At 43.6% G+C, this 25933-nt stretch overlaps 1 protein-coding gene across 4 annotated transcripts in view; it reads left to right on the forward strand.

Annotated features, from left to right (window-relative positions):
• The window catches only part of GRAMD1B (GRAM domain containing 1B), a 348949-nt gene that overhangs the window by 167547 nt on the left and 155469 nt on the right, over nucleotides 1-25933 (forward strand). The gene's annotated exons all lie outside the window — the stretch shown is intronic.

The raw sequence follows: 25933 nt of genomic DNA on the forward strand, positions 1-25933 counted from the left end.
GTGCTGCAACTTCCCCTGCCAGGCCAAGCCATGCATTGGAGCAGCTGATAAGAATATGGGGGTTCTCTTTAGGGAGAATGTGTTTTTTTATTTTTTGTTTTGCTTTTGTTTTTTTTGGGTTTTTTTTAAAAGCATGAAAGGTTTAAACTATAGAATATATACAAGAAAAATAATATCTATAAAGTTTCTAAAGCCAAAAAAAAAAAGTATATAATTGCTGATTAGTATTATTGGCTACATACAGGCATGATCTCAGAGTCTCCTCTCCCCCGCAGTCACTGTGAGGAGCACTGCCACAACTAATGAGCACAGAAACGCTGTGGGCAATGTAATATTGAATAGTTCCAGATTGCAGGAAACCCCAGACCTGGAAAACAAAGTGTGCTCCTGTCTGAAATGAGAATAATTGTTATAAATAAAGCACATTCTGCATGATGGAAGAACCGGCCCCATCGCTGCTTTCCTATATGACGACAGTTTTCGTAAATCCAATGTTTTTGTGTCCTCCTAGATTGCCATGTGGTGTGTACTTGTAGTATTAAGCTGTGTGGGAATACTGCTGTGCATTGTTTGTGTCAAATGTCACTTATCTGTCTATAGCTACAGTATAGAAGTATTGAGATGCCAACATATTATTAGGTGATTACCTCTGTGATTATTTACAAGTTAACTCTTCATAGGCTGATTGTTATTGCTGGTAGTGTGTAGTTTTAGATGGTCTCTCTTGGATGCAGGTAAGTTCACCTTTTTATTGCTTCTATAATTGGTGACATTCGTGGCTTCAAGCGACCTGCTACTCCTGATCGGAGGACTGACTCAGAATTCAGCTTACTAGTACTAGAACAGGGGCTGAAAACTCTATTATGCTGGACCAGCTGCAATCAGGGCTGTCTTAATGTATGGGTACTGCCCAGGGGCCCCAGGTGCATAGGGGCCCCATGGAAATCTTGCATTACACTATGCCAGTATTGTGCCCAGGGGCAGACTGACCATTTGGGAACTCGGGCACTGCTGAGGGCCCGGGGTCAGTATGGGATACCCCTGGTACCTTTCATAGGCTTTTTTAGGTGTGGGTGAGGACACAGGGGCCCCAAGCTCCCCTATTGCCCAGGGGCCCCATGAGTTGTCAGTCCGCCCCTGATTGTGCCCTACTGACTTCCCCTCTACTGTGCCCTCCTGATTTCAGTATTGTGCCATACTGACTCCCCAGCACTGTGCCCTTTGTGTTGATCAGTCTTTGATTTATGGCATGTTTTCTTATTGTTTAAAATACATTTTATCGAAAGTATTAATAAACATGCTTAATTCTATCAACTATTTACACTTTATTTTCTTGAGAGTAGGTGTGTAAATTGAGACAGGCTGGTAGGGGCCCCAGTGCATTAGTTTGCCCAGGGGCCCATGAAGCTATTAAGACGACACTGACTGCAATGTGTACAGGAGACAGGCCCTCTTTTCCAGTGTTGGTCACTCAGAGGCTATGGCTGGCCATACACTATACAATTTTTCTGTCCAATGTCTGCCCAATTTCCTTTAGATTTACCTTCAACTATGTAGTACAAGGGCCTGCCTAATTGGATACAATTGAAAGTGTTGTTTAAGTTTGACCTCATATTATATGGTTTTTGGTAAATCTAAAGCACTTTTCTAAAGAAAACTGTATATGGCCAGCCTATGTTCTTATAGAAGAAGACTATGTTGAGTTTTGGAGTTCTCCTACAGAGGATACCACCTTGCTCTAGTTGGGCTGATCTTAGAAGTATATTTAGTAGGTATAGGGGGATCATCTACCATGTTGTGTGCCCATTTCTACCCGTGTGGCAAGAAATGAGAGAGCATGGAGGCTGTAGGATGCCATCTGTAGTCAGAGCCTGTAATCCTCTTAACATTTATCCTGCTTCCTTTTCACCCTCCCTCAGACCTCCAGGATTAATATAGTCACTCACCCTACCCCTCCTCCATCCACTTTTCTGGAACTTATAGGTTAACTCTGCCCTGCAGTACCTATAACGCATGGCTCCACTGCCATATAACCTAGTTCTTTATTACCTGTCACAGTTACAGTTGTCCTTACGGACAGTTAAGTCCTGGATAGTCTTATGCAAATGCGATGTCCATTCAGGATAGCACTTGGCTTAACCCAGTAACTTGCTCCAGCAAATGAGTTTAGAGATTAAAGCATTAGTTTGTTTTACACATGTTGTCTGCTATATCCTTTGGGCAATTAACATGTTAGTGTTTAACTAGAGATCAGGCTTGGCCTTATTTTTTCAGCAGAGTTGTCAGCTGCATCTGACTTCCAGGGACAGTTCCGAGGACAGGTGTCCACAGTAAATTAAAAAACGATAGTTGATATTGGTAGATATGCTACGATGGGGCTATAGTACATAGCAGTCAGCCATGATGGCGCTTTAGGTAGAGCACATCAGCTGCAAAATGTCCCTGGGGTTTAAAATTCTAAGGGCCGGTTTACACCAAACAAACGCACTTCAGATCTGTTCCAGATACATTTCTGCAACGCGTTTTTGATGTATACAGATACATTTTTGATGCTTCTCAGGATGCATTCCAGAAGCTTTTTTTCCCCTTCTTTTTTCCCCTTCTTTTTTCCTTTTTTTTTCACTGTAGTGGTGTCCGGTGCATTTTTTATGCATTTTTTGTGTTCTGGTGAATGCATTTTACTGCGTTCCAGTACAGTCCAGTGCAAGAAAAATATGCAGCATGTTCTTTTTTTTTTTTGTTGTTTTGTTTTTTTTCTGGAACTGTAATGTTCTGAAACTGATCACACTGGTGTGAACTATGCCATCAGAAACCATATAGCCTACTATGCATGCATTTTTGATGCAGAGAAAAAAAAACATACTGGACTGCATGTGGTGTGAACTTCCCCATAATGAAAATAGTGTCCTTTCCCATCTCAGCATTGCTGTGTAGTTCATTTTCAAAAATACATGTACATTTGTTAGGTGTTTTAGTGCATTGGGAAGCTCGAAGAAGTCGATAGCAAGTTACCTAAATGCATGTTACATGTGTTTTCATGTGCTGGCAACAGGTATTACTAAGCCCTGGTCAATGGCTGTTAATTTGATCCACTCCAACTCTTCAAGTGAAAAACACATTTAAAAAGGCCCATCAGTAACTCATATCAACACACAAAAGAATTGCACGTTGATGTCTGACAACGCACCTGCCTAACACTACACACACATACACACATGCCTACACACACGCCTACACACACCTCTACACATACACATAGATCTAAATGCTAATTTACACTAAATCAGATAATTACCCTGCTAATTTTCATTTGGTAGTTGTTTGTTATGGTGAGTTCTTGTGACGCTATGAGCACCAGGCTTCTATTAATGCTGAACTCAGGCAGACATCAGGCAACATTGACCTCAACTACATCACCAACCTCATCTGCAGATATCGCCCAAACCGCCCTCTCCTCTCCTTCCAAGACCTCCTGCTCCCCAGTTCTTGTTACCTCCTCCCACGCTCACCTACAGGACTTCCCCAGAGCCTCCCCCATCCTCTGGAACTCCCTGCCCCAGTATATCCAGTTAGCTCCTACCCTGTCTGCCTTTAGGCGATCTGTGAAAAGTTATTTATTCAGGGAAGCCTACACCACCCCCACCTAAGATCTGTACTTGAGTCACCTCCATCAGATCATCCCCTGCAGCTATTACTTTTTGTACCACCTCCCCCTCCATTTAGATTGTAAGCTCCATGAGCAGGGCCCTCCAATTCCTTCTGTATCGAACTGTAGTGTAATTGTACTGTCCTCCTTTATATTGTAAAGCGCTGCGCAAACTGTTGGAGCTATATAAATCTTGTATAATAATAATTAACAGACTTCTATTTTAATCAATTATGTGTTCAAGCCCAGTTCCCCCCAGATTTGATGAGAATGGGGTGGGAGTAGAATCCATGTGACCTGATGGTGGAGATTTGGTTCCTTTTGAGTTGTGGTTCCTTTTGCTGGCCCCTACATGACTATAGTGTCTCCAGTAATGTTGGGGCGAGTTGGAGGAACCACTTTGCTCTGTGGGGTACCAGGGATCCGACACTCTTCAGAATATTGTTGGATGAAGAGGTTGCCCTAGGCACTGTAGCTCTTAAAAAGTGAATATCAGCCACAGGACTGGTAAGTATTACACTTTGTCATCAGGGGTTACCGTATTTGTTCAGTTTTGTATTTTGCACATGCTCAGTTGCTCTGTATCTTTAGGCACTGTGCCAAAAATGTACAGGCCAATCTTCTGACAGTCTAAAGATTTACAGCTGCTCAGGGGGTCTGGGCTTCAGAAAAATGGCCGCCTCCGGCAAGAAGAAGTAGGAACAATGCTGGAGGCAATTTACAGCACACATTCATTTTGGTAGCATAATTAATAACATGGAATGTATGTTCCTTGCTAAAGAACATTATTTTCCATCAAGCTGTTACTGGTAAAGTTCTGATTTAACTTTAGGGAGGAAATACCAAAGCTAGGACAGTGTGAGCCTCATATTAAAATATAACTAAAGGCTACCAGGCTTTTATTGTGTAGCACTACCCCCTCAGGAGTCGCTGCGTTTTGGGTCCCCCTAAAGCTTTGCACAACCAGGCAACACACATTTTTTTGCACATTGGAGTCAGTAAACAGTCCTTGAGCTTGGTTTTCTGATTTTATTAAGGGTTTAGAACTTGGATGGGGTTGAGGGGTGTATGGAATGTGCAAGGAAACGGCTAACTTGAGGACAAACTCCTTAGCAATTATGTACAGGTGTGGACAAAAATAGGCTCTCCTTTAAGAGCTTTCCAGCTCTCTGGTGTACCTCCTCAGACCCCGGATGAATCATCCTCTCCAGAAACTGACAATTTAGCACAGCAGCCCCAGATGAGAAGCTAGTTGGGTTTTCCACCTGACCGCACTCTCCTCTTATCCAGCCCAGGGGGTGTAAGAGTACTCACATTGTCCTCTCCTGATAGCTTAATGGTGGCTCCCTTCCATCCAGGCTATACTTGAGGGTTGCCTTGGTCACCATGTCCAGCTTCCTGCCAGGGGATTGTCCAAGGTCCCTCACGTATGCAGATCTGAGCTTCCTCCCCTCCTCCATCCCTCCTCCTGGAAGCTCTCGGGTTTCTGGAGAGGTGGGAGGGCTCCAGTAGGTCTGACCTTCAGAACCTCCCTAGCCTGTCCTGAGGTGAACTCCTGCCTCACTCACAGGCTGACTCATCCCCAGGCAGCTACTCATCCTCTGACTGGCCAAAAAAATAAGTGCATAGCTGACTTGGAGGGCATTACATCTGCTGTATAACAAATCCATCCAGCACCAAACTCCTATATTTCTGTTGTTGGGAGCACCCGGATAATCCTGACACCTTCAATAACTAGAAGAGAAAGCCAGCAATAAACCAATCAACCTCAGTATTTGAATGAGGTTGGTTTGTAAAAGCAATGTACAGACATGCAGAGCAAACTAAAATATACCAGGTGTACTATGGTTCACTCTGTATGTTTGTACATTGCTTTTACAAAATGACCTCATTCAAATCCTGAGGTTAATTTGGCTGAGCACTAGCTTTCTCTTCTGAAGGTTTCTATTGCTGTCTGTCACCCTATTGGGAAGATTTATTATCTTTAATTTTCCAGGTACCTAGTGTCCATTGGAATGAAAGTGAGGGTACATCTAAAATTTTGAGTTCCAACCAGATCAGAAATAGAGGGGAATCTTCCAATAGGGACACTTGTTCCTGTGACAGCTGTCTAGGAGAAGATATCCTTCATGGAAGGGAAGATATATTATCTGACATTCATTTCACTGGAAGGAAAAAAACAACTGTTTTAACACTATCTAAACTGAAAAAAACAAGTTTGTCTTTTAATTTACTTGAAAGTATAACTAAAGGCAAAACCTTTTTTTTGTTTTTTGTTTTTTTGTTTTTTTTTTTAATTTTTGGACAGAGTGGAAAGGTAGATTTGCCCTCTTTGTCCCTTGTTACCTTTATCAGTGAAAGTGAAAGAAAATCCCAAATTTTGTGTGGTCTTTAGAAAAATAATAGAGGAGAATCTCTAGTTCTGGTGACCCGGGGGCCCCAAGGGATTCCCTTAACCACTTGCCCTTCTGAGGATTTACCCCCCTTCCTGACCAGGCCATTTTTTTTGCATAATGGAGCTGCGTTGCTTTAACGGACAATTGCGCGGTCCAGCAACGCTGCACCCAATGAAAATTACGTCTTTTTTCCCAACAAATAGAGCTTTCTTTTGGTGGCATTTGATCGCCTGTGCATTTTTTACATTTTTTGTTCTATATAAAAAAAGATGACTTACAATGTTGAGAAAAAAACAATATTTTTGACTTTTTGCTATTAAACATCTCAAGTAAATAATTTAAAAAAACTAATTTCGTCATAAATTTAGACAAAAATGTATTCTGCTACATGTCTTTGCTAAAAAAAAATCCCAATATGTATAAATTGGTTTATGTAAAAGTTATAGCGTTTACAAATGGCAGTGTATATATTCTGGGCTTTTATTTTTACTAGTAATGGCGGTGATCAGCGACTTATAGCAGGACTGCGGCAGACATTCTGACACTGGGGGGAACTGACACAGTGTCACTGACATCCCCAGTGACACCAATACAGTAATCGGTGCTAATAAAAAAGCACTGACACTGTACTAATGGCACTGGGCAGGAAAGGGGTTAACGTGGGGCGATCAAAGGGTTAACTGTGCGCTGTTTTACTAGAGGCTGTGTTTGTGTGTGCTTCACTGTAAGCACACTGGTTTGCATGGCTGTGCTGTGTACAGTCATGCAAAGCAGTGTGTAGGAGCTGACAGGGGAGAGAATGGATTTGTTTAAAACAGTTCTCCCCCTCGTTGGAGATGCTGGGCAATCACTGGGCACCAGTGAGTAATCGCCGACAGGGACCTAGTGCTTGACAGCCGAGGCTGCGAATGGCGGCGCAGGTAGAAATGCAACAGATGATATAAAAAGTCTACACACCCCTGTTAAAATGTCAGGTTTCTGTGATGTAAAAAAAGGAGACAAAGACAAATCATTTCAGAAGTTTTCCACCTTTAATGTAACCTATAAACTGTACAACTTGGTTGAACAACAAACTGAAATCTTTTAGGTGGAGGGAAGTAAAAATAAAAAACTAATAATATGGTTGCATAAGTGTTCACACCCTTAAACTAATACTTTGTTGAAGAACCTTTTGATTTGATTCCAGCACTCAGTCTTTTTGGGAAGGAGTCTATCAGCATGGCACATCTTGACTTGCCAATATTTGCCCACTCTTCCTTGCAAAAACACCCCAAAGCTGTCAGATTGTGAGGACATCTTTTGTGCACAGCCCTCTTCAGATCACTCCACAGATTTTTCGATCGGATTCAGGTCTGGGCTCTGGCTGGGCCATTCCAAAACTTTAATCTTCCTCTAGTGAAGCCATTCCTTTGTTGATTAGGATGTACAGGTGAAACTCAAAAAATTAGAATATCGTGCAAAAGTTAATTTATTTCAGTAATGCAACTTAAAAGGTGAAACTAATATATGAGATAGACTCATTACATGCAAAGCAAGATAGTTCAAGCCGTGATTTGTCATCATTGTGATGATTATGGCTTACAGCTCATGAAAATCCCAAATCCACAATCTCAGAAAATGAGAATATTACATGCAATCAATAAAACAAGGATTGTACATAGAACAATATCGGACCTCTAAAAAAGTATAAGCATGCATATGTACTCAGTACTTGGTTTGGTCCCCTTTTGCAGCAATTACTGCCTCAATGCAGAGTGGCATGGAAGCTATCAGCCTGTGGCACTGCTGAGGTGTTATGGAAGACCAGGATGCTTCAATAGCGGCCTTCAGCATTTCTGCATTGTTCGGTCTCATGTCTCTCATCTTTCTCTTAGCAATGCCCCATAGATTCTCTATGGGGTTCAGGTCAGGCGAGTTTGCTGGCCAATCAAGCACAGTAATCTCACGGTCATTGAACCAGGTTTTGGTGCTTTTGGCAGTGTGGGCAGGTGCCAAGTCCTGCTGGAAAATGAAGTCAGCATCCCCATAAAGCTCATCTGCGGAAGGAAGCATGAAGTGCTCCAAAATCTCCTGGTAGATGGCTGCATTGATCCTGGACTTAATGAAACACAGTGGACCAACACCAGCAGATGACATGGCTCCCCAAATCAACACAGACTGTGGAAACTTCACACTGGACTTCAAGCATCTTGCAGTGTGTGCCTCTCCATTCTTCCTCCATACTCGGGGTCCTTGGGCCTCTCCATTCTTCCTCCATACTCGGGGTCCTTGGTTTCCAAATGAGATGCAAAAGTTGCTGTCATCAGAAAAGAGGACTTTGGAGCACTGAGCAGCAGACCAGGTCTGTTTCGACGTTGTTCAGGAGCAGCTTGACAAGAGGAATACAACATTTGAAGCCCATGTCCAGGATCCGTCTGTGTGTGGTGGCTCTTCATGCACTGACTCCAGCCTCAGTCCACTCCTTGTGAAAGTCCCCAACACTTTTGAATGGCCTTTTCCTGACAATCCTCTCCAGGCTGCGGTCATCCCTGCTGCTTGTGCACCTTTTTCTTCCACACTTTTCCCTTCCACATAACTTTCTATTAATGTGCTTTGATACAGCACTTTGGGAACATCCAACTTCTTTTGCAATTACCTTTTGAGGCTTTCCCTCCTTATGCAGGGTGTCAATGATGGTTTTCTGCACAACTGTCAGGTCAGCAATGTTTCCCATGATTGTGATTCCTACTGAACCAGACTGAGAGACCATTTAAAGGCTCAGGAACCCTTTGCAGGTGTTATGGCTTAATTAGCTGATTAGAGTGGGACACTTTGAGCCGAGAATATTGCACCTTTTCACAATATTCTAATTTTCTGAGATTGTGGATTTTGGGGTTTTCATGAGCTGTAAGCCATAATCATCACAACGGCTTGAAATATCTTGCTTTGCATGTAATGAGTCTATCTCATATATTAGTTTCACCTTTTAAGTTGCATTACTGAAATAAATGAACTTTTTCACGATATTCTAATTTTTCGAATTTCACCTGTATGCTTTGGGTCGTTGTCATGCTGAAAGTTCCTCTTCATGTTCAGCTTTCTAGCAGAAGCCTGAAGGTTTTGTACCAATATTGATTGGTATTTGGAACTGTTCATAATTCCCTCTACTTTGACTAAGGCCCCAGTTCCAGCTGAAGAAAAACAGCCCCAAAGCATGATGCTGCCACCACCATGCTTCACTGTGGGTATGATGTTCTTTTGGTGTTGTGCAGTGTTGTTTTTGCGCCAAACATATCTTTTGGAATTATGGCCAAAAAGTTCAACCTTGGTTTCATCAGACCATAACGCATTTTCCCACATGCTTTTAGGAGACGTCTGATGTGTTTTTGCAAAATTTAGCCGGGCTGCCGTCTTGCCACTCCACCCCATAGCCCAGACATTTAAAGAATACGGGAGTTTTCACATGTACCACACAGCCAGTACTTTCCAGATATTCCTGAAGCTCCTTTAATGTTGTTGTAGGCCTCTTGGCAGCCTCCCAGACCAGTTTTCTTCTCATCTTTTCATCAATTTTGGAGGGACGTCCAGTTCTTGGTAATGTCACTATTGCGCCATGTTTTCTCCATTTGATGACTGTCTTCACTGTGTTCCATGGTATATCTAATGCCTTGGAAATTCTTTTGTACCCTTCACCTGACTGATTGTCACAAGTTAGCATGCAGTTTCATGTTTGAGTATTCTTACCTCCTTGTTGCAGTGCTGTTCCTGATTCCTTTCACATGTGTGGTCTGTCTGTGCTCACCTATGGGCGTTGTCTGCTATTCTCTGGGTTTTATTTCCTTCCCTTCCATCACTTCCTGGCCCCCCTCCTAGTTTGCTTGTCTATATAAGACATGCTCAGTCTAGCCCACTTTGCCTGAGCAACTTCTTAGTTCTCTGAGCTCCTGTCTGTTGCTACTCCTGTATCTTACTACTCGTGTACCGACCCTGGCTTTTTTCCACTGACTGTGCTTGATTTCCACCCATCCTGACTTTGGCTTGTCTATTGGCTTTCCTGTTGTCTCCTGCCATTACACTCTGCTCACTCGAGTGGTCTCCACATCCTCAGCTGGCTGTACCTGGGGGCTGCGACCTGGTTCTAGCTTGCTGCAAGTCCATTCCCACCATCAGGGGTTCTGGTGAAGAAGCAGGCTTGGGCTTAGATGCCATGCCCTGGGGAACCCTGAGTTGGCGATCTACAAGTGCTCACTACCACAGGTGCGTGACAGTTTGCTCAGGCCATGAGCTCCTCGGAGACACTGCAGCCTCTCCTGGAACAACTTCAGTGTTTGGCGCAGAGAGTCGATGACCAGCAGGCCTATCAAGAACGTATTATGCAGTGTCTGCAGGAACTTTCTTCCTATTGGATCAGCTGCAAGTTGTGTCAACTTCCTCACCCTCTGTTTTGGCTCATCCTCCAGTGCCTGCTGCTCCAACCCCTGCTGTTCCAGTGGAACACAATCCTTCGAAACTCCAGCTGCCTCCACCACCTCGCTTCTCTGGTGATCCCAAAGCTTGTCGGGGCTTCATCATTCAGTGCTCAATTCACTTTGAGCTAGAAGCCCACCATTTGTCTATTGACCGTTCCAAGGTGGCGTACATGATTTCCCTCCTTTCTGGTGATCACTGGCTTGGGCCTCGCCACTGTGGGAGCGTCAAGATCCAACTATTTTCAGTCTCTCAGCCTTCTAGCAGGCTTTCCATAAATCCTTTGATGTGCCTGGCAGGACTTCATCTGCTGTAGGAGCTCTTTTTCGGCTTCGTCAAGGTAGCATGACTGTTGGTCAATATGCAGTTCAGTTTCACACCTTAGCTTCGAAACTGGCATGGAATAATGAGGCCCTTTCTGCAAACTTTTGGCAGGGTCTAACAGACCTTATTAAGGACGAATTAGCTGGAAGTACCATGCCCACCATCCTGGATGACTTGATTGCTCTTAGCATCCAAATCAATGTCAGCTTCCAGGAGCGAGATCTGGAAAGGGCTGGTCCACGTCACCCCCCCAGTGGGTTCTTTAGCTCCTGTTTTCCAGAAGTCACCTGCTCAATCTACCTCTGCAACGGTACCGGCATCTGAAAAGCCTTTGCAGTTAGGCCGAACACGCCTTACTCCACAAGAGTGATCGCGACGCCTAAGACTTGGTCTATGCTTTTACTGTGGGGCTGAAAGTCATATAATTAAAACCTGTTCTGTCCATTTTGGAAACTCTTTGGTCTAGGTCACTCTGAGGGAGGACCAAAACCTGAATTCTGCCACCTTCCCTAGATTTATTATACCTGTCACCATTCATTGGGCCCTGAACTCGTATCAGGTTTCTGCTTATGTGGACTCTGGGGCAGCCAGGAACTTCATTGAGCAATCATTGGCCGCTGAATTTGGCATTCCTCTTGTCCCCTTGATGGTGCCCCCATCGGTATGTGCAGTTGATGGCTCTACCTTGGCCTTAGGATCTCTATGGTTCTGAACCAACTCATGCATGTTGGTGTTCTTCATCATGAGGAAATCTCCTTCCTGATCCTTCCTAAGTCTTCAAGTCCCATCATTCTTGGACTTCTATGGTTTCAGAAACACTCACCCTATCTAGACTGGAACTCTGGCCAAGTATTGTCATGGGGGTCACAATGCCATCGGACTTGTCTCCCTAAAGTGCTCCCACCTCTCTGTGTACCCATGGCTGAGGTCACCACCTCTCCGATGCTCCCTCCGTATTATCAGGCCTTCCAAGGTGTCTTTTTTTTTTAAGAAAGCTTCTGACTGTTTGCCTCCTCGCCATTCCTATGTGCTATTGACCTCCAACCTGGGACTTCTCCACCTCATGGTAAAATCTACCCTCTCTCCATTCCTGAGACTCAAGCCATGTCTGAGTACATCCAGGAAAATCTGCAGAAAGGATTTATCCGTAAGTCCAATTCTCCTACTGGGGCTGGCTTCTTCTTTGTGGAGAAAAAAGATGGTATGCACTGGCCCTGCATTGATTATAGAGGTCTCAATGCAACCACTGTTAAGAATCGGTACCCTTTACCTTTGATTTCCGAACTCTTTGACAGGCTCCAGGATGCTCAAATTTTCACAAAGCTAGACCTCCGTGGAGAGTACAGTCTGGTTAGGATTCGTGAGGGTGATGAGTGGAAAACGGCTTTCAATACCAGAGATGGGCATTATGAATATCTTGTAATTCCCTTTGGCTTGTGTAATGCCCCAGCCATATTTCAGAACTTTCATGACATTTTTTCTGATCTCCTATATGTTTGTGTCATTGTCTATCCGGACGACATACTCATATTTTTTCCAGATTTGAACACTCATCATCAGCTTGCATGTACTGTCCTTCTACGTCTTCGGGACCACCGCCTATGCAGAGTTGGAGAAGTGCCTCTTCGAGGAAACCCAGGTTCCTTTTCTAGGCTACATAGTCAAGGATAAAGGGCTCCTTTGGATCCTGCCAAACTCCAAGACATCTCCAACTGGCCTCAGCCCTCTAGTTTGAAAGTTACACAGCGCTTTTTGGAATTCACCAACTTCTACCGCCAGCTCATTCCTGACTATTCCTTGCTGGTGGCCCCAATCACTTCTTCAACCTGGAAGGGTTCCAATGTCAGAAGTTGGCCTCCTGAGGCAGTCGAGGCATTCCACAAACTAAAATCCACCTTTCTCTCTGCATCTTTTCTCATATGTCTGGACATTTTCCAGCCTCTCTTCTTAGAGGTAGATGCTTCATCTTTGGGAGTGGGGGCCGCCGTTCTCCAAATGCATTATGGTAAGCTCCGTCCTTGTGCCTTCTTCTCTAAGACGTTTTTGGATGCTGAAAGAAATTATACCATCGGGGATTGGGAACTGCTGGTTATAAAGCTGGCACTGCTAGAATGGCAACATCTGCTGGAGGGATCTCCACATTGTATCCTGATTTATACTGATCATAAGAACCTCTAGTATATGCAATCTGCCCGACGTTTGAATCCCAGACAAGCGCGATGGGCTCTCTTCTCTGCTAGATTTAACTTTGACATTACCTTCCGGCCCGATTCCAAAAATGCCTGTGCAGATGCCTTGTGCAGATCATTTGACGTTGCTGACTCTGAGTGTCATATTGAACTGCAACCTTTTATTTATGCCAATCGTATCCTGGCCACCACTCCTCTTCAGTCTAGACGCATCCCATCTGGAAAGACCTTTGTGGCCCCCTCCCTTCGCTCAAGGCTACTCAAATGGGCACATGACTCTAAACTCTCTGGACATCCTGGGCTGCAACACACCTGTGCCTTCCTGCAGCGTCATTACTCGTGGCCCTCACTGCGGAAGGATATTGAAGAATATGTTCACGATTACTTCATTTGTGTGAAGTCTAAGTCCTCCAAGTCTGCTCCAGAAGGACTTCTTTTACCTCTACCTTTTCCAGATGAACCTTGGCGTTGTATATCCATGGACTTTATTTCTGAACTACCCCCCTCAGCAAGTTACACCATTATCTGGGTGGTTGTGGACAGGTTTTCTAAAATGTGTATACTTGGTTCTAGCTTGCTGCAAGTCCATCCCCATCATCAGGGGCTCTGGGGAAGAAGCAGGCTGGGGCTTAGACTCCACGCCCTGGGGAACCCCAAGTTGGCGATCTACAAGAGCTCATTACCACAGGTGCGTGACACTGATACCTTTTAACAGTGAGATCTCTCTGATGCTTTGGAAGCTCTCTGCAGACCATAGCATTTGCTGTAGGATGCGACTAAGAAAATGTCAGGAAAGACCTACTAGAACAGCTGAACTTTATTTGGGGTTAATCAGAGGTACTTTAAATGATGGCAGGTGTGTACTGATGCCTATTTAACATGATTTTGAATGTGATTGCTTAATTCTGAACACAGCTACATCCCCAGTTATAAGAGGGTTTGCACACATATGCAGCCACATTATTTTAGTTTGTTTACTCCCCCCCTCCTAAAAGATTTTAGTTTTCATTTGAGTTGTACAGTTTATAGGTCACTTTAAAGGTGGAAAAAGTTCTAAAATGATTTATCTTTGTCTTATTTTTTTACATCACAGAAACCTGACATTTTAACAGGGGTGTGTAGACTTTTTATATCTACTGTACGTGATTTCGCACACCGCTGCCACCCTGTAGCAGTATTTCTCCCCAATGGGACACAGATGGTGAAAAAAAGATCTGACGGGTTATAACCCTCCCTTGCTCTATCCAAATTTAAAAAGAGTTTTTCCTTTAGTTCTACTTTAAGGGTATACAGCAGATTCTAGTGGCCAAAATCAGCGGCTTCTTGTGGCTGAGATGACAGGTGTATCGTGGGTGCAAAGGAATGACAGGCTAGGAAGAAGTCATCGCTGCTCCTAGGTATGTGCACATCCATTGGTTACCTTCAGTTTGGGACAGATGACTGACCTTTGACACAGTCATCCAGGGTCAAACATCTGTCCCTAACCACCGGATAGGATGAGTGGCTCCCGATGACGTCATACGACGAAACGCATAGGGTGGGGCTTGTCAGCACTACTTTTGTCTCTTAGGAGGGAGCACAGAGGATTGCAGTGTCCTAGGATTTTTAAAGTGCCATACACATGCTTTTCATGTAAGTGCAATTTTAAATGTTTTATACATAATAAAGACAGTATTACACTATGGACGCTTTGTTTTGATTGGTTTTCACGGCGGTGGAGGAGTATTGTGGATGGTCTGAAGTGTTTTTCACATATGGAGTCCATAACCAGTGGATAGAGACTCCAAGTATACACAGGCAGTGGATCGCTGTAGGGGCTTACTGAAGCACCAAAAGCGCAGTTTGACCTATCTATGCAGGTGGTCAACATCTTGTGGTGAGTGGGGCTCTGGAGCGAGAGCACAAAGTGGAGCACTCAACACACAGATCTTTACGGATAAGAAGATTGATCACTGGATCACATATTATCACATGGGATGTGAATGTGGAAAGTGTTTCACATTGGGACTTTAAATATTTGAATGTGGATAGTGGTGTATTTGGACTTTCATATTCGCACACAAGTGCACATCAATAATGTTATGTTTTGGTTGGAACCGGGTTATATTAGGACTTATGTCCATGATTGTTGTACCTTTTGCACAGTATTCACTGATGCAGCACAGTCTGTTATTTGTTTATGCATGCACGTTATTTAGGAATGTCCATTTCCCCTTATCAGAGGGATGTACAGAGACCTCGGGGAGGAGATGCAGACTTTAACCACTTGAGCTCCAGAGGATTTACCCCCCTTAATGACCAGGCCTTTTTTTGCTGTTTGCCGCTGCACTAATTCAACTGATAATTGCGCGGTCATGCAATGCTGTACCCAAACAAAATTTACGTCCTTTTTTTCACACAAATAGAGCTTTCTTTTGGTGGTATTTGATCACCTGTGCACTTTTTATTTTCTGTGCTATAAACAAAAAAAACACGAAAATTTTGAAAAAAAACTATTTTCTACTTTCAGCTATAAAAAATATATCGTAAACTCAAAGTTAGTCATAAATTTAAGCCAAAATGTAAGCGTGTTCCTGGCAATCAAGGGGTCAAATGTGATTATTTGTGTACTAGTGGGCAAACTGGCGCTATCTGGGAGGGGCGCTAAAACTATCGGAAGTCACCTGTGACACTAATACAGTGATCAGTAAAAATCTGTTCACTGTAATCAATGACACTGGTGACAGGGCAGTGAAGGGGTTAACTGGGGGGGGGGGGGGAGATCAAGGGGTTAAATGGGATTACTGATGTACTGGCGGGCAAACTGGCGCTATCCGGGAGGGGCGCTAACACTGGTGACAGGGCAGTGAAGGGGTTAACTGGGGGGGGGGGAAATGGGGTTAAACGGCTTTATTGGTGTACTGGTGGGCAAACTGGCGCTATCTGGGAGGGGCGCTAGCACTATTGGAAGTCGCCAGCGACACTGATACAGTGATCAGTAAAAATCGCTTCACTGATCAGTGACACTGGTGACAGGGCAGTGAAGGGGTTAACTAGGGGGGGGGGGCGATCAGGGGGTTAAATGGGACCTAGGTGTGTTCTAACTGTCAGTGTAGTGCTTTGTACTCACGTTTACTGTGTCTTCTTCTCTGTCTGGAACGGAATGTGTCCAGGCAGAGAAGAATTACATCATATCCTGCCCTGTGTAAATGTCAACACAGGACAGGATAGGGCAGGGACCGATCATCTGATTTCAGCCAGAAATCACTGGCTGAAATCTAATGATTGATCCCTCCTGGATCGAATCGTGTCACCCGTGGGTCGGCGGGAGCGTGTGCGCGTGCCCCCTACCCGCGAAAGTGTCGGGAGCGCGGAGCCCATTTTAAAACGTGCTTTTGCGCTCCACTGCCGCCCTGCACACGTATATATACAGTGGCAGGGCGGCAAGCGGTTAAGCTCATCATGTTTTTATATGGTATATAGTTGCACATTTATCTGTGGGCCACCATCACGTATGTAATTTGGCGCATTTAACTGCTAGTGGCAGCACAGCATTTATTTATGTTTGTATTCACACACCTGTGTCATTGCTAGCAGCAGGCAACTTCATCTACACACTAACCATAGTCTACTGCGCAGGTTCCACTTATACATGCACATAAAAACACAGTGCAGACTTAAATACAAATACTGCATGTCAACCAAATGCGCTTTGGGGTGCATTTAAAATAGAATGCACAGTTTACACTTGTGACGGAACAGTCAGCTGTCAGATAAGTGCTGTCTCTAACCACTGAATGATGCTGGGCGTCATTCATCCTGGAAGATTGATCACACCTTGTGGTAAAAAGTAGTATTGCATGGAGACAGCTTTGGATTGAAGGTGAGTATAATAAGCAGCCTGATGTGCTTTTTTTTATTTTGTACACTGGCTGGGTGCCCAGTTTATTTAAAACCAAAAATTGCCTGCAGTTGGGCTTTAGTTAACTCTGAGCATGCGAACCTCTGTGTTTTAAAGCTGTAATCTAATGTATGGCAATCCACAGCCCTGCGAGTGCAGGATTTTGTGGTAGCCCTTGTCTTTGCCTTGGTTCTATCTAAATTACACATCAGTGCACATACCAGCTGTAATTATGAAGCATTTTGCTTCAAAAATGTTACTCCGGTGCATTTCACAACATCCTTGATGTGGTTGAGGTACGGATGATGGCTCCGGTACATCTGTGTTCTGTTATACACATCCAGTTATATTTTTAGGTTGCATTGTTTGCAGTGGCAGTGATTATATGATTTATATAGAAGTCGTATTTTGATACAAAGGTTTAACATTGTAAAAATAGTTACATACTTACAGGAGAAAGAGAGAACAGCAAAATATATTTGTTTCATGTTGTGTGCAGTCTGTTGCGTATTTACAGGAGAGAAAACTTTGAGATACAAGGCTTAGACAAAAATATGGAAAACCAATATGATTTGCAGGGATGAAAGTGACAATGTTTCGCGTTAAAAGCAGAAGTGATTTAACTGTTTTTTTACTTCCGCTGTGTGATGAGACACTTAGCCAACAGGTGTGAAGCCTCACTTTTCTCATTCGCTGCATGCACTGCTAGTAATACCGACTCATGTCAGAGCTCACTAAGTTTCAAATAGGGCAAATTGTTGGTGCCGCTTAGCTGGTGCCTCTGTAACTGAAGTTGCCAATTTGCTGTGTCACAAGGTACGGTATAAAAGGTTAAGATGGTATATACAGTTTCCAGGAAAAATGTCATCTGATGAACATAAGCGTGGTCGACGTGGTCAACTGACCGAAAGAGATAAAAGGACATTGCTCTAGACTGTGATCTGAAATAAGAAAACAACTGTGGCAAATTTGACTGCAGAGCTCAATCTCAGTCCCGTGAAGACTGAGACTTGTGGCTTGTCAGTCCTAAGTTGTGCTCTTTGCATTTGTTTTTCAGTTGAATTGTCCTTCTAAGACAGAAAAGTGTCTACTTTTAGGACTATAGAACACCTCCTCCTCATCATCTGCATAACACATAGGGGAAGGTAGACTGTAGTGATCTGGGCAGAGATGGTAACACTGGTTGAGATAGCATTGTAGCAGAAGAGGTTACAAGGCACTTGACATCTTATTGGTTTGGTTGGAGAGGAGAGGACTTCTTTTCAGCACTCTGGATTGGCAAGTCCTCATTTTGGGACTCTGGAATTTGAAGGTTTAGAGAGATGCACTATATTGCCAAAAGTATTGGGCCGCCTGCCTTTACATGCACATGAACGTGTCATCCCAGTCTTAGTCCGTAGTCTTCAATATTGAGTTGGCCCCGTCCTTTGCAGATATAACAGCTTCAACTCTTCTGGGAAGGCCGTTCACAAGGTTTAGGAGGGTGTCTATGGGAAGGTTGGACCATTCTTCCAGAAGTACATTTGTCAGGTCAGGCACTGATGTCGGGGGAGGAGGCCTGGCTCACAGTCTCTGCTCTAATTCATCCCAAAGGTGTTCTATAGGGTTGAGGTCAGGACTCTGTATAGGCCAGTCAAGTTCCTCCACCCCAAACTGGCTCTCCATGTCTTTATGGACCTTGCTTTGTGCCCTGTTGTGCAGTCATGTTGGAACAGGAAGGGCCCATCCCCAAACTCCTCCCACAAAATTGGGAGCATGAAATTGTCCAAAATGTCTTGCTATGATGCCTTAAGCGTTCCCTTTACTGGGAAGGGAAGCCCAACCCCTGAAAAACAACCCCACACCATAATCCCCCTCCACCAAACTTTACACTGGGTACAATGCAGTCAGGCAAGTACCGTTCTCCTGGCAACCACCAAACCCAGACACGTTCATTGGATTGCCAGACAGCGCGATTCATCACTTGAGAGAACACGTCTCCAGTGGCGGCGTGCTTTACACCATGGCATCCAATGCTTTGCATTGCACTTGGTGATGTAAGGCTTGGATGCAGCTGCTCGGCCATGTACACCCATTCCATGAAGCTCTCTACACACTGTTGTTGTGCTTATCTGACGGCCACACAAAGTTTGGAGGTCTTTAGCTATTGATTCTGCAGACAGTTGGCGACTTCTGCGCACTGTGCTCTTCAGCATGTGCTGACCCCGCTCTGTCATGTTACGTGGCCTACCACTTGGTGGCTGAGTTGCTGTTGTTCCCAGTTGCTTCTACTTTGCTATAATACCACTACAATATTCAATAGCAAGGAAATGTCACGGATGGACTTATTGCACAGGTGGCAACCTATCACGGGACCACGCTTGGAGTCACTGAGCTCCTGAGAGTAAGGCTACGATCACACTAGCGTTGTGTGCAGGCGGCAGAGAGGCGTTTGGGAAGCGTTTTTACCGCTTCCCAAACGCCTCTGCCAATTCTGCACATTACAGCACATGGTGCTGTTCTAACAGGAGCGTTTGCGTCGCGGCAAAACGGACGCCTTTGGTCGAGTCAGGAGGCGTTGAAGCCTCCTATTCTAGTCTATGGTGCTGCTCCGCAAACGCCCGGCCGGCGTTTGTGTTGCGTTTGCAGTGCGTTTGCAGAGCGGTAACACCATTCAAACTGCATTATAGGCATTTGTGGGGCATTTTTAACGCTCGGCAAATGCCTAGAAACCGCCACTAAACCGTGCATGCGGCGTTTGCGGAGTGTTTAAAAACGCTCCGCAAACGCTATAGGGGTGTTTGGCAAGCGTTGGTAAAACAGCCAAATGTGAACGAGCCCTAACCCATTCTTTCAAAAATGCTTGTAGAAGCAGTCTGCATCCCTAGGTGATGATTTTATACACCTGTAGCCATGGAGGTGATTGGGACACCTGAATCCAATGATTTGGAGGGTTGGCCCAATACTTTTGGCAATATTGTGTATTTGGGTGGGAAAGCACATCCAAGCCTTAGTTCAGGGACTTTGGACCAGAAAGGGTTACCTGTTTGCATCAGAGTCCAGAAAAGGAAGAGGAAACAGTTGCACCTGTCAGTGAGGGAGCGTGGAGAAGTTCACAGCTGTAAGTCTCTGAAGACTGAGACATGGTTTTGCTGATCCTGTGGCCTTGCTAATACCCCCTGAAGCAGACTGAACCCCCCCCTGATCCCTAGTGTGGGACTGGTGGAGTGGTGGTGAGCCTCTTGTTGTGGTGGTGAGGTGGAGTAGTGGTCGCTCTTGTTTTCCATTGTATCAGAGTTATGGACTATTTTGTGTTTGTTTGCTGAAGAGAACTGTTTTTGTTTTATGGGTTTTTGTGCAATAAAGACTGTCACTTTTACAAGCGACTGGCGGTGAGAGATATATATATAATATATATATATAATTTTGGCAATGATATTGAAAATATGACTGATCATGCCAAAAAACTTTTTTTGTCTTTTGTTTAACCACTTGACAACCATGCTACAGCCGAATAATGGCTACACCGCGGTTGTCCAGTTCTGGGAGGGCATCATATGACGTTCTCCCAGAATGCGCCCTCCTGCGCGGGGCGTGCAGGAGGGCGCATTCTGGGAGGACGTCATATGATGCCCTCCCAGAACTGCACAACCGCGGTGGCACGCACCCGGCGATCTCTGTGATCGCTGTGTTCTACGGACACAGCTGATCACGTGATGTGGTAAAAAGCCAATCGCAGCGGCCTTTTACCACGTGATCAGCCGTGTCCAATGACACAGCAGATCACAATGTAAGTACAGTTGCCGGTTATCGGCAGCACTTTCCTCATGCTGTGACAATGTGAGGAAAGTAATGCCAATAACTGGCAATTGTCAGACAACAGATCGGCACTGATGATCAGTACCACCCACCAGTTCCCAGCAGTGCCACTAGTCAGTGCTGTCTATCAGTGCCCATCATTGCTGCCTATTCGTACCACTTCATCAATGCTGCCTATCAGTGCAGCCTCATGAACACACATCAGTGAAGGAGAAAAATTACCTTTTTGCAAAATTTTATAACAGAAACAAAAAACTTTTTTTTTTCATATATTTTGCTCTTTTTTTGTTTAAAGTGTAAAAAATAAAAACACCCAGTGGCGCTTAAATACCACCAAAAGAAAGCTCTATTTGTATGAAAAAAGGATACAAATTTCATATGGGTACAATGTTTCATGAAAATTGGCCTGGGCATGAAGGGGGTAAAAATACCCGGTAGGCAAGTGGTTAAGGATAGTGATCAGATAAAGCCATTTATTATCAAATAGTTGTTTGGCTCCTTTTTTAAATCATAATGATAACAGAAATCACCCAAATGGCTCGGATCAAGTTTCCATCCCCTGGAATGTGTGGTCTTGGTACAGACGCACAAGGTGACACACAGGTTAAATGGCAATTAAAAGTTAAGTTCCCACGTCTGTGGCTTTTAATTGCAATTAGTGTCTGTGTATAAATAGTAAATGAGTTTGTTAGCTCTCACATGGATACACTGAGCAGACTAGATACTGAGCCATGGGGAGCAAAAAGCAACTGTCAAAAGACCTGCATAACAAGGTAATGGAACTTTATAAAGATGGAAAGGGATATAAAAAGATATCCAAAGACTTGAATATGCCAGTCAGTACTGTTCAATCACTTATTAAAATGTGGAAAATTCAGGGATCTCCTGATACCAAGACCAAGAAAGGTTGCAGCTACAACTGCCAGAAGAATTGTTCAGGATACAAGAAAGAACCCACAGGTAACCTCAGGAGAAATATAGGCTGTTCTGGAAAAAGATGGTGTGGATGTTCCAAGGAGCACAATATGACAATACTTGAACAATGAATTGTATGGTCAAGTTGCCAGAAAGAAGCCTTTACTGCACCAATGCTGCAAAAAAACCGGTTACAATATGCCTGACAACACCTTGACACTCCTCACAGTTTTGGGTACACTGTAATCTGGAGTGACCAGACCAAAATAGAGCGTTATGGTCACAAGCGCTATGTTTGGAAAGGGGTCAGCAAGGTCTATAGTGACCAGAATACCATCCCCTCTGTGTAACATGGTGGAGGCTCCCTGATGTTTTGGGGAGTGTGAGCTCTACAGGCACGGAGAAACTTGTGAAAATTGATGGCAAGATAGATGCAACTTGTTATCAGAAAATACTGGCAGATAATTTGAATTTATTTATTATAGACAAAATCAAACCTTTATTATATTGCAGCTCACCAATTCTTAGATGTGATGGCTGCATTTGTTTTCTTTTTCAGCCTTTCTTTCTTCTATTTTAACCTGGTGATTCAGCCAGTACGTCTGTTGTTTTTTAAAAGAAAACGCTTTCTTGCAGATGTATCAGAGGGATGGGACAAACCATGTAACACTGACAGGAGTGTTTACAATGATCAGCCTTTATTCATGCAAAACCTTTATAATTCGTATCAGCAAACCGTTTTTTTTTCCTTTTGCGGTAAAGTATTAGCTGGAGTTTGGCTTCAATTTGTTAGTGTATCTAAATCTGCTAGTACACCTAACACTACCCTCCCCCAGACTGACAATGCTGATGTCAAAGGTGCCTCTTGTGCTCCTTTATCCAGAGTGGGGGCCAAAAAAGCCTAAAAAAAACTAATGCAACCACCACATCTAATGATTGTTAAGCTGCAATATATTACATTTTTGGGTTTAATGCCGCTTTTAATTGAACAGAGATCTCGATGTGTGGACTCACATTGGTTCACACAGGATGGAAAGAGTTAGCAATGTTTTGTTTAGATCCAAGCAGACTGCAAAGTGAGTGGTTTACCATACAATTCTACATAATATTCTCTGTAGTAGTCAATTGTATTGCACATCGAAAATGACAAAAATACTGAGCTTGGGGGCTGACTCAACAGAGTCGAATGTCCTGGAAAGTGGACGCCTTGCTGCCCTCAAAGGACCGGAGAAGTCCAAATACACTAAATGCAAAGAATACAGTCTAGTGCATTACCTTAACCACTTCCGGCCCTGGCCTATAGTAAAATGATGGCCGGGCGGGACTCTCGTCGATCTGGGAGGGCGTCATACTTTGTGTACACCCAGTGTATTTCAAATCCAGATATTACCTTGTTAAAGTATCAGTGACCTCATCACTGTGTTGTAATTCGTCTGTCCAGAGAGCAGAGGTGTGGGAGGGACTCGGCATATGTGGTCCTTCGAAATGGAACGTAAAAAGCAGAGAAGCTGGAAAGCATGCAGGGAAACCCAGGAAGTTGTGAAAAGAGACGCCGGCAGACAGGCAGCACTGAAAGGAGGTTTTTCAAGTAAACTTATATCGGATTGTCAAATGTAAGTATTGTTATTACATTGCTGAAGTTATTATATAGGATTTATACAGCGCCGACAGTTTGCTCAGCGCTGTACATTATGGTGGGAGACCGTACACGAGACAGTACAGTTCAATACAAGAGGGATTTGAGGGCCCTGCTCCTTGGAGCTTACAATCTAGGAGGGAGGGGATAGTGGTACAAGTAATGACTGTGGGGGATGGAGTGGTTGGAAGAGTAGAGGATTCCAGTATTAGCTGAGAGCGGGGTAGGCTTCCCTGAAGAGAGAGGTTTTCAGAGTGCACCTAAAAGTGAGCAGAGTAGGCAATAGTCTGATAGATTGGGGTAGGGAGTTCCAGAGGATGGGGGAAGCCCTGGAGACGAGCATGGGAGGAGGAGACCAGGGGGCTAGAGAGTAGGAGTAAGTTATAAAATGAGTGTATGCTGTGACCATAGATCTCCTTTATTATTATTATTATTATTATTATTATTATTATACAGGAATTATATAGCGCCAACAGTTTGCGCAGCGCTTTACAATATAATGGGAGACAGTATAATTACAATACAATTCAGTACAGAAGGAATAGGAGGGTACACTGTAGGCTTTAGGCTTGGTTCACACTGCCTCGACTTGGGATCCGACTTGAGAGAGCCCAAATCACATGACATTTGAAATCCCATGTTAGTCAATGAGAGCCATCTTAATTAGCACAACTGAAGGCACTCCGACTTTAGCAGAGGTTCCCGTACTACTTCTGTCTGACTTGTGCCCATAGACTTTAATGGAAGTCTCCTCCAAGTTGGATCCTCATGTAGTTTGATGTGATTTGGATTTGACTTTACAGGAAGATTACCCAGGCAAAGTTGCATGACCTGAAAGTCGCACTAAAAGTTGTACTCAAGTTACCTGGCTTTCAGGTCGCAGTAGTGTGAATAAAGCCTTGGGCTCCATGCGCACGGGGCGGTTTAATAACGCTGGCAGTGTCAGGTGTGTAAAGTCACGTTAAAAACGCAAGTTTTTCAGCTGTTTTTAGAGTTTTTGCATTAGCATGTAGCAGCGGTTTTCTGCGTTTTGTGTTTTTTCACGTTTTTCTACACAAAAAAATTGTTGCTCACAAGAAGGTCCAAGAATGCCACTTTATTGCATTTTACCACGTTAGAGCGTTTTTACAGCTAAAAAAACTCCTCTAGAAACCCACTAGTTCTGGGGGGGGGGGGGGGGGGGGGGTTTCCAGCCAGAAAACGCTGTTTATAGCCTATGTGTGCATGGGCACATAGGATAACATGCTGGGGAGTTTACTGACTAGAAAGAGAACGCCAAAAACCCGAAACAGCCGCTGTAAAATGTAAAAACGTCCAGTGTGCGTGAGGACTTATTGGTGAAGCTTTTTTAAGAATGATACAATTGTAACATGTCAAGAATGTATTCATCAGCCATGACAGTTACTGAATGGTTCACCCTAATGCCTCGTACACATGATGACGAATGATCTTCCGGTTTTTTGTTTTTTTTTTGCATTCTAGTCTCCATATTCTCAACTAACAAATTTCTCATATGGATGAATACAATTTCGGAAGTGATGTCATGTATTGTATTTTCAGATGACTACTGTACTGATTAAATGAAAATTGTACGGTCTGATATTGTACAAGAAAATCTTTCACGCTTGTCCCTTCAGGACCATACACATAATAGGAAAATCGGCCGAAAATTTTCATCTGAGGAGCGATTGTTTTATAATCTGAGCTTTAATATAAAGCTTTTGAGATACGATCATGTCAGTTCATGCGACAATAATCAAAGGGACAAGCGTGACAAATTTCTCATACGATACCAGATTGTGCAATTTTCATTTAATCAGAACAGTAGTCGTCCAAAAATACAATACAATCACTTACAAAATTCTATTCTGTCATACGAGAATTTTTGTAAGTTGAGTAACCTCCTCAAATCTTCGATATGGGGACTAGCATGCAAAAATAAAATGGATGATCATTTTGTCCGATAAGCAATAGTATCATCCGATATTCGCATCGTATGTACTAGGCATTTGGTTATTGTGGCATGAACTGTCGTGATCAGCTCTCGAAAGCTGTATACTATCAGATTATCATACAATACAAAAATGTTTGTACGATTTTCTTGTGTATGGGCTTTAAGATAAATGTTTTTTTGACCGGTAGAATTTAATTGGTTACTCTGGGTCGGTAGGACTGTGTATGGTCCCAGTAGGGTTGCCACCTCATCCCTTTAAAGCCAAACACATATTAATTACACAGGTTCTGGGACTAATTTAACCACTTTCCCTCCAGAGGATTTACCCCCCTTCCTGACCACGCCATTTTTATGCATTAAGGCGATGCGTTACTTTAACTGACAATTGCGCACCCAAATAAAATTTACATCCTTTTTTCCCTACGAATTGAGCTTTCTTTCGGTGGTATTTGATCGCCTGTGCGCTTTTATTTTTTGTGCTATAAAAAACCCAAAAAACAAACATTTTGAGAAAAAAACTATATTTTTGACTTTTAAACATGTCCAGTAAAAAAAAAATTAAAAATCAAATTTTGTCATAAATTTAGGCCAAAATGTATTCTGCTCCATGTCTGCTAAAAACAAAATCCCAATATGTGTAAATTAATTGGTTTACGTGAATGTCATATATTTATCTTCTAGATTGTAAGCTCCAAGGAGCAGGGCCCTCGATCCCCTCATGTTTTGCATTGTATTGGTATTGTTCTGTC

This window comes from Staurois parvus, unplaced genomic scaffold, assembly GCF_062004578.1.
Source record: "Staurois parvus isolate SC_StPar_1 unplaced genomic scaffold, SC_StPar_1.0 ptg000274l, whole genome shotgun sequence".
Lineage (NCBI taxonomy): Eukaryota > Metazoa > Chordata > Amphibia > Anura > Ranidae > Staurois > Staurois parvus.